The sequence below is a fragment of the Thrips palmi genome, unplaced genomic scaffold (genome assembly GCF_012932325.1).
Source record: "Thrips palmi isolate BJ-2018 unplaced genomic scaffold, TpBJ-2018v1 HiC_scaffold_12, whole genome shotgun sequence".
Lineage (NCBI taxonomy): Eukaryota > Metazoa > Arthropoda > Insecta > Thysanoptera > Thripidae > Thrips > Thrips palmi.
The window spans coordinates 13,161,422-13,171,097 of record NW_023144623.1 but is presented as its reverse complement, the minus strand read 5'-3'; positions in this window follow the sequence as shown (position 1 = coordinate 13,171,097).

Here is a 9,676-nt window from a genome sequence, read left to right as displayed (position 1 = left end):
CGAGGACGACGGCGGTGAGGGTCGGCGAGGTAATCCAGAGGACGATGCACCCACACACTCAATCACTTCCACACGCACCACTGCACCATCCGCTCCGCTCGCACTGCACCACCACAAACACTGTCGCACTCCACTGTGACGCACTCGTTGTCCAGGCCGGCGACGCGGGGCCGGCGCGGCGCGGGGCTCGCTGCGTGTCGACGCTCGCGGTCGGCGGCGGCAGCGCGGCGCTGCGCGGCGCGGATCTCGGCTCGTCTCGGCACCGCGACGACGTCGGGTACTCGCTCCTCCGCGCGAGGAGTATCGCCACGCTCCGGCCGTCCGGAGCAACAAGGCGGCTTGCCAGCGCGGGCCGCGGCGCTCCCGGAGGCTCCGGGAGGGGGCCGCGGGGCGCGGCGGGGCGCGGCGGGGCGCGGCGGGGCGCGGCGGGGCGCGGCGGGGCGCGGCGGGGCGCGGCGGGGCGGGGCGGGGCGCGGCGGGGCGCGGCGGGGCGCGGCGGGGCGGGGCGGGGCGCGGCGGGGCGCGGCGGGGCGGGGCGGGGCGCGGCGGGGCGCGGCGGGGCGGGGCGGGGCGCGGCGGGGCGCGGCGGGGCGCGGCGGGGCGCGGCGGGGCGGGGCGGGGCGGCGGGGCGCGGCGGGGCGCGGCGGGGCGGGGCGGGGCGCGGCGGGGCGCGGCGGGGCGCGGCGGGGCGCGGCGGGGCGCGGCGGGGCGCGGAGCGGGCGCCGGCCGGCCGCTACGCCACGCCACGCCGTGTCCCGTTAAGCCACCCACCACTGGACAGCGCGCTGCCGCGGCCCAATCCCCGAGCGACGCCCCTCCAGCGGTTCCAGCGACGTCGGCGACGCCAGCGTCCAGCGCCCCCACCCCTCGCTCCAGCTGGGGCACTGCAGGCACACAGACCTACATCGCGGTACGGCGCGGCGGTGGCGGCGGTGGCGGCGCGCACCGCGCTAGACGCTAGACCGCCGCGCCGCGCGCTCTGCCGGACCCTCGACGCACTACCACCGCGAGCCGGGGATCTGAAGAAGTACACCTGCAGCACAACGAATTTGATCGCAGACGGAAACCTCGACGGACGGATGCACCGTTTAGCGCTCTCTCTCTCTCTCTCTTTGTTCGCGCCTCACGACGGCGACGTCGTTAATGTCCCCGCCTCGCGCAATCGCATTTTATTCCGCTTGTCACGCATGTCGCGCCTCGGCTGAAAAAAAGAGAGAGACAAAAGGCACAAAAAGGCTTCCTGCTTCCTCTTTTACTCATTAGCGGTTCGGAGGCGTTCGCCGCCTTCACACGACTTTCGACGACGCGCCCAAGGGTTCGGGGTCCTTTCAAAAGACTCCTCAGGTCCTCTTGGGTCCTTTCAGACGACTGATTCCGCCCATCGCCCTGTCTCTCTCGCACTCGTGGAGCGTCCCGTGGAGGTGCGAGAGAGACAGACAGCAGGTCCTTTGAGGCGAGGCGCTGGCCGGCCGGCCGGCCGAGACCGCCCATCATAACCTTGGGACTCGCAGGGAACCGTATTTTCAACGACCCGAGACAAGAAGGGTCCGAGTTGCCAACACTCACCGAGCCACTCACCGACAGGCAAAGGCGCCCTTGGAGCAGGCACGCAGATTCCCGTTGCGGCATGGCCAGCAAGGCCGACATGGCCGTCGTTGAGCGAAGACCGGCGAAGACCCAGCGCCCTCCTCGAACCTGCACTGCATGGGGTTGCCGCCGGTTGCCGCCGTCTCCGAAGCCCGGTGGAACGCTCTGGACTCCCGACACACTGGACGAAGAGAACCGGCTGAAAACAAAATTCGACACACTGTAGTACCGCGAGCACAAAATTTAGAGCCCTTTGTCTTGGGAAGGGGGGAGGGAGTCCAAGTGTGTCCCACCCGCTCCACAGTGGGCCAGAAGACCGGTGGAGGCGGCCAAAACTCTGAGACACGTTTTGAGCTCCAGAGTCGCTAGAAGGCCTCGAACCGAACGTGTGACCCCACAAATGGATTCCTCGTTCGCAGAGCAATCCATTGGTGGGGTCACACGTTCGGTTCGAGTCCCGTTTAGCGACTCTGGAGCTCAAAACGCATCGGGGATTTTGGCCGCCTCCACCGGTCTTCTGGCCCACTGTGCGCTCCTCGTGATCGCAATGTAGAGCAAGCCCAGGCGAGCCGGGTCCCCTCGGTGAAGGCCGAGGAGCGCACCAAGGAAATGAACCCCCTCCCCTACCACGCCCCCTCCCCCTCCCCCGGCTCCGCTCGCCGTAAAGATAAGCCTTCCTAGTTAGGGCTAGACCGTCTCGCAAACCCTAAATGCACCCTCATCGGCCTCATCAAGAGCGCCGTTAAGTTCCTCGTCAATGAGCCATCAGACTGATTCCGCGAGAGTCGTTTTCTTCGCTCCGTCTCTCTCGCACTCACAGGTGGACCCTGAAGGTGCGAGAGAGACAGAGCGACGAAACCGACTCTCGGAGTCAGTCTGCTTGGCCCTCTGACGGCCGAGGAATCTGAGAAAAGCCGCGCCGAAATGAACGGAGCAGACGCCGCAGCGTGGCGGTCCGCTTCCCAACACAGCTCCGCACAGTGGGCCAGAGGCCCGGTGGAGGCGGCCAAAACTCTAGGCGCGTTTTGAGCTGCAGAGTCGCTAAACGGGACTTGAACCTACCGTGTGACCCCACCAATGGATTCCTCGTTCGGAGAGCAATCCATTGGTGGGGTCACACGTTCGGTTCGAGTCCCATTTAGCGACTCTGGGGCTCAAAACGCGTCCGGGATTTTGACCGCCTCCACCAGTCTTCTGGCCCACTGTGCTCCGTCTCTCTCGCTCGCACGGGGCGGGGCGGGGCGGGGCGGGGCGGGGCGGGGCGGGGCGGGGCGGGGCGGGGCGGGGCGGGGCGGACGTTCCGAAGGGGTGCGAGAGGGACGGAGCGACGAAAGCAGTGTTGATAAAGTGTCACGCGTGCCGGGCCGCTTCGCCGCTTCGGCGCGGCCAACCTTCGCCCTCTTTTAATGAAAAGCAAAACGTGCAAGCTTTATTCATAACAGCACCGCGCGGCACGGCGCGCCACGGCGCGGCACGCCAGGCCTCATTAGCAAGCGTTTCGTATTTACTTTCTTTATCTCGAATCGTAACGCCGACTCCATTTCGATCCATCGACGTTTCGTTCTCGGTCGGCCGCGCCACGGCCGCGCCACTGCAAGCCACGAGGCACTAACGAGCTCGCGGCCCGACGGCCAATCACGGAGGAATAAATATTTGGGCCGAATTTCCGCCGCGCCGACCCACAGTGGGCCAGAAGACCGGCGCAGGCGGTCAAAGCTCTTGACAAGTTTTGAGCTACACAGAGTCGCTAAGCAGTACTCGAACCAAGCGTGTGACCCCACCAATGGATTCCTCGTTCGAAGAGCAATCTATTGGTGGGGTCACACGTTCAGCTTGAGTCCCATTTAGCGAATCTGGAGCTCAAAACGCGTCCGGAATTTTAACCGCCTCGAACCGGTCTTCTGGCCCACTGTGTGAACGGCCGGCCAAGAACAAAGGACCAGCGGAACACGAGCCTCACGGCCGCTGCAAACTTCGTGCAGATCTTCGCTTGTTCTCGCTTGTCAGGCAGGGTTCAGCTTTTGACTGTTGACAGAAACGGCCGCTAGGTGGCGCGCTGCTGCTCCCTGGCCTAGATGACTTTAGTTTCTTCACTCGGCAGCGACTGGAAGGGTCTATGTCGTTCTGTCATATGAACAGAGGGTGCGCGGATGTGCTGTGTGGCACCGATGATGACCTTGGGACGTCGGTTCGGTTCGCATTCGGTGCGATTAACAATGAGGTTTATTCTTGGCCCACATCCTCCCGGCAGGGCGGCCCCGGTCGGCCACACGTTATTGTACCATAACAATTAGCATCCTGCCTTTGTTGCTAATGGCCGGTATGGCTCCGGCTGCGGAAATTGGCGGGGCGTGGTGAGGCGGGGCGCGGCGAGGCGGGGTGGGGCGGGCGGGGCGGGGCGGGGCGGGGCGGGGCGGGGCGGGGCGGGGCGGGGCGGGGCGGGGCGGGGCGGGCGTCTGGAGCAAAGTGCATCATCCAATACTGCCGTGCATGCGTCATTGCCCGTTCATAAAACGTGATTTCTTTTTAAGCCACAGCGTCTTATTTTCTTTTTCGCTTGCAAACATATTTCCGTGTCGTGCTCAGAAGGGATCAGCCAGTAACTCGAGGTGACTGAAGTCAGAAACCGCAAAATTGTGAAATTTGGCATTTCTCTCTGCACGCGCTTCGACTATACTTTCTATTAAACATGCAAAAATAACGCCCAGAATGTTGTTTCCCAATTTCCGTTCATAAGTCAATTTAAGTTGGATTGGGTCTTGACGCCCTGCCGCTGCTCGGTCCCGGCGAGACACCACGCGTCAGAGACTCCCCGCAGGGGCTGTTCCATAAGTCACTCGGGCGTGGGGTATCGGCACAGGTTTGGATCCGCACCGCAAAACCGCATCACACTGGCACCGCCAAACGGAGGAGGCCACTTTATTGGAAACTCGATCAATCAAAGAGATAAAGCCCGGGCATGCGTTTTGTTGTTGTTGTTTCATCTCAGTTTTGGCCGTGCTCCGTGCTGCACCGCAGGCGAGTGCAGTGATGTGCCGTACCGGTTCGGGACCGAAAAAGAGTCGTGAGGGGGAGGATCCACCCACTCGACAAATTGCACGCAAAAAAAAAGAAAATCTGCGAGAATCTCGCAAAGGGAAACGTCCAAATTAAGGAAGAAGATTGGACCTGTCGGGGCACGTGACTCTAAGGCGTCGAACGTGCGTAAAAGTAAGTAAATTACGCCTTGTCTTTTGATGGTTTTATTTTCGTTTTTGAAAGAGAGAAAAAGAGATTCCAAAAAGCGAAGTAAAGACGTTGTTGTCCATCGGATTAACGCCATCCGCCGTGAAGTTCCTCGTCAGCCTGAAGGACGATGACGTTGCGTGGCGACTGCCGAGGGATTCAGAAGATCGGTGCGTCGCTCTGTCTCTCTCTCTCGCGTGGAGAGCCCCATGAGTGTGACAGAGACAGGGCGACGAGACGACTCTTCTGAATCGCCCTGCCGGCGGGTCCTCGTCGGTCCTCGTTCGTCGAGGGCCGCACCGCACAGTGGGCCAGAAGACCGGTGGAGGCGGCCTAAACTCTAGACGCGTTTTAGCTCCAGAGTCGCTAAATGGGGCTCCAACCGAACGTGTGACCCCACCAATGGATTGCTCTCCGAACGAGGAATTCATTGGTGGGGTCACACGTTCGGTTCGAGTCCTGCACAGTGACTCTATAGCTCAAAACGCGTCTAGAGTTTGGGCCGCCTCCACCGGTCTTCCGGCTCACTGTGCGCCGCGCCCCGTGACAGGGCCCCTGTCGCACGCACGCGCCAGTCCCGCTGCCACCGTTTGTCCGCGCAAATTGGTGCCAGGGAAATGCTTTATTTGTACGCCGCTTTCGCGGTCCCTTGTCGTCTTGTTTCACTCCTCGTGCGGCGCGATCTTGTTTTGTCCTCGCCCGTTTCCATTCCGTGCCGTGCCGTGCCGTGCCGTGCCGTGCCGCGACATCCATGACTTCCTTCCCGCCCGGATTTCGGTCGTCGTACACACGACTCGAGCCGCCTGAGCCCTCTCTGAGCCCCGCGGGCCCGCGGGCAGGCCCGAGGCTTATTTCGAGCGACGCGCCGCGGCACGCCACGCCACGCCACGCAGGCCCGATAATCACGGCGCGCAGCCACCAGACGGGCCGCCGCCGCTGCCGCCGCTGCCGCCACGACGCCGCGGGTGCGAGCGAGACAGGGAAATATCTCTTTCTGGACTGGACTCAAGTGGGTGAAAATTTCACTACCGCCGCCTCCCCGGCCTTCACTCTCAGACCCGTACTGAGCTTTTCTGCCATCACGTATTGACGCTCAAGAGGCATTGACATTAGAGAGCAAGTTAACATTTTCATTCGTTTTCGAAATTTAAAAAAACTCGATTTTGTCATGACAAATCAGTTTAGCCTCTTAAATAAATACTATTCATGAGCAAAAACGTCGTCGAATATTATCAAAATGTCACTTGATGGATGATAGTGTCTCGTCACCCGGCCACCGCCCGAAGCCCAGGCCAGCCCGCCGCACACACTGGCGCGGCGGGCCTGCCTACCCCACAGGGGCCCCGCAGCCTAGGCCAGCCCGCCGCACACACTGGCGTGGCGGGCCTGCCTACCCCACAGGGGCCCCGCGCTGGCTGCCTGCCTGGCTGCCCGCCTCGAATGCGACAACATTTAATTTTTTTTGGCCCACGCCGCCATGACCATTGACGCGTGTTAATGTCTCCATTAGGGTCGCCTCGCACCTGCAGGCTGCTGGCAGCACGGCGTGCGCGGCGTGCGGCACGTCAGGCCCTGGTCAGGCCGCCGCGGACTCGCGGGGCAGTTTCGTTTCGTCGCTCTGTCTCTCTCGCATCCCTCGGGGACTCTCTGCAAGTGCGACGGAGACGGTACTCCCGCTACGGCTACGAGGCGTGTCGCTCCGATGCGGCATGTTTGCTCACATATGACAGGTTTTTGAGGCGGCCGTCGGGACGTCCCTCCGGGCCCTTCCACGCCTCCAGGCCTTCCAGACCTTCCAGACACCGCCAGACACACAGGTGCGTGGCCCACTTGTGCCCCTCCCCCCACACACACGCACACGCGCACACACACACACACACACACACAAACAAACAAACAAACAAACAAACAAACAAACAAACAAACAAACAAACACACACAAAAAAAGAAATCGACCGGGGACAATTCTCGTCCGAACCAAAGGCCAAACCCGCGAAATTTGAGCCACGAACGTGCAGGCATGCACATAGTTGGCCGGCTCCCACTGTACCTCCGTCCTCCTTCCCCTGTGCTTCGTCCTATATATCCTTCTTCACTGAAAAACCAAACGTGGTCTAGACCACACCAACTGGTGTGGGGTGCCAATTTGACCACCAGTTGGTGTGGTCTATACAACGTTAAGTGCGTTTCGTGTGGTCATTGCATGGAAAGACCACACCAACTGATGCGGTCAAAATGGCACCCATTTGACCACACCAGTGGTGCGGTCTAGACCACGTTTGGTTTTTTAGTGCTGCTATTCGTCCTTGGTCCCTTTTCCTTTATTCTTCTTTTCCTTTCGCCCTTCGTCCCTTCTTCATTCTTCCCCTGTGCTTCGTCCTCCGTCCTTTATTCGTCTTGCTTCGTCCTTCGTCCTTCGCCCGTCGCCTTTCGTCCGGACCCGAGTGGCGAAGCTCGAGATGCAAGCGATCTCAGGGAATTGGAATCATCATGAAGACGAAGGAATTAGCCAACTGACATCATTTTGACTTCAAAGTAGAGAATAGTGCGCATTGGCAGTAATGCAGTCACCAAGGGATTGTCAAAGTTATCGTTTTCAGTTCGTTTTAGGTGGTACTTAAAGAGCACCACACCCTCAGATTCTTATGATGAAAGGGTCATCATAACTTACGTTGAAATGAGAACATACGTACTACAATAAAATTCATGCGTAATACGATGAAATCATGCATACCTTATGTAGAAACCATGCGTAATACGTTTAAATCATGCATACCTTACGCTGAAACCTATGCATATTACGTATGTGCAAATTTATGCGTACCTTACGATGAAAAACCATCGTAATACGTATAAAAACGATCATAATAAGATGTTGAGAGTGCAAGTAGACATCGGCACGACCAAATTAGAATTATAGAATTATTGGAAGAATGATTCCCTCCCGCGGTGCAGGGAAAATCCGACAAAAATCACTGAGAACACGCAAAAGGTATGAAATCTGCTCCCGCTGATGTTCTGTCCCTCACGCACCCTTGCGGGGCGCCCCTTCAGCAAGCGATAGAGAGAGAAAGACGCAGCGACGACACTACGAGGAATCAGATGCTGCCGCGGTCTGCCGGCTCGCTGGCGGAACTACTGGAAGGTCCTTATTTTCGCCTATCCTGCTTTCTTCCCGACAGGACGAAAGGGCCGAAAGGACCGACAAGCCGCCACGCCACCACACCACACTGATTCCGAGTGTCGTTTCGGTCGCTCTGTCTCTCTCCCACCCACGGAACGCCCTATGAGCGCGAGAGAGACAGAGCGACGAGAACGATTCTCATTCTGCGGCGCCCCGAGGCGACGCTCGCGCTCACGCACCACGCGTCACGCAGTGGTCACGCACAGGGCGCTGCCCAAAATAGCTTTATTTTTTCCGGTGTAGCGGCGGCGCCCTCAAAGGGACTCTCTCGCTCGAAATTAACGAAACACAACGCGCCAAGCAACGCGCCTGGGCCGCTTTTACAGCCTAGAGCTGCCGCGCTGCCGCCTCCGTATTTCCTCAACGAACTTCTCATCAGAGGCGTCAGGTTCTCGGGTTCCCTTGGCCGTCAACAACAACAACGCTGGCAGCATGCATGCAGTGCAGGTGCATCCAGGGCCAATGACAGCCCAGACATCGCAGGGCCCACTCTCTGTCTCGCTCTGTCTCGTGGACGCGAATCGCCTCCGGGGACGAACGCCACGTGCCAGTCATCTCCAAGTCTTTCTTCGTCTGTGTGAATGTGCACGTGTGAGTGTGTTTGTGTGTGTTTGAATGTGTGTGTGTGTGTGAGCATCAAAACATCCGTCGGCGTCGGCATCCCACCCAAACGAGGCCAGCTAGACAAGACACCCCAACCTGCAGACTGATCCCGAGCTCTGCTTTCGTCCCTCTGTCTCTCTCGCACTCGTGGGGCGTCCCGCTGCGTCCCGCTGCGTCCCGCAAGGGTGCGGGAGAGACAGAGTGACACGCAGCGCTCGGAACCAATGGGCGGCCCCGATGATCCGAAAGGAAAACATTAAGGAAGCAGGAATACGGGCGCTGCCGCCAAGGCCGTTCCCTTTTCCTCGAAAACGAGTTCGAATGCTTACCTCCGTTCCTTACGTTCCTTGCGAAGTCAGTTGCAAAGAATTTTGAGACCAATTTTCGTTTTCCCGCCGCCGCACGTTCTTCTTGTCCGAGTTTGAAACTGACTTCCGGGCGCGCGACGCGGCGCGACGACGCTCGCGATGCAAGCGCCGCCTACCGGGGAGAGAGTGAAGTAGAATCACTCGTGGAAGGCGGTGCTTCGATTTGTCATCCTCCTTGTTTTCCCTTTCGTGCAGTGTTGCCAGACCGTACGATAATTATCGTTTTGTACGATAATTTTGGCTCCCGTACGATGTACGATAGGACTCCGTACGATACCCCCTAAACGTACGATAATTTCAAAATATCCGTACGATACGTACGATAACTTAAAAATATCCGTACGATAGTGCGATAATTTCAAAAAACTGGCGATATTTAACCGAAATAGTGACACTTTGGGAAGTTTGAGCACCTGTTTTTGAATTTTGCATCGCAGAAAGGCGGATGGGGCGGGGTTTGCCACCGAAGACGATCTCTGCTCTGCCCCGCCTCGACGCTCGGGTGCCTCGCCAACGAAGGCGCAGGGCTCGGGTCTCGGCTAGGCTCAAGTCTTCGCGCTCTCCACTCGTCGCGCTGCCAACCTCGCTAAATTGCTTTACTGACTTTCTGCAGCCTGACATGACTAGAGAGGGCTTAGTTTAAACAGAAAATAGCATATTCACGTTAAAACAGTTAGTTTTGCAAAAGAATACGGTTTTTCCGTTTTGT